This window comes from Lupinus angustifolius, chromosome LG03 (assembly GCF_001865875.1).
Source record: "Lupinus angustifolius cultivar Tanjil chromosome LG03, LupAngTanjil_v1.0, whole genome shotgun sequence".
In the NCBI taxonomy this organism is placed as follows: Eukaryota; Viridiplantae; Streptophyta; class Magnoliopsida; order Fabales; family Fabaceae; genus Lupinus; species Lupinus angustifolius.
Window position 1 is genome coordinate 10186372 of NC_032011.1, and position 241 is coordinate 10186612.

The window sequence follows — 241 nt, forward strand, 5'->3', positions numbered from 1 at the left end:
TCTAGCTTGGGCGAGGAAGGGCCTTGCTTGGGCGAGAACGCCCAGGATTTTAATGATCCCCTGAACTCTCTCGCATGGGCGATAGTACCTTCGCCTGGGCGAGGAAGGCTTAAGTTTGAGATTTAAAGATGAATTATCGCTTGGGCGAGAAACAATTATCGCTTGAGCGAGAGATGCCCAGTTTTAAAATGGTATTGTTGATTGAATTTTCGCTTGAGCGAAGGGTCCTCGCTTGGGCGAG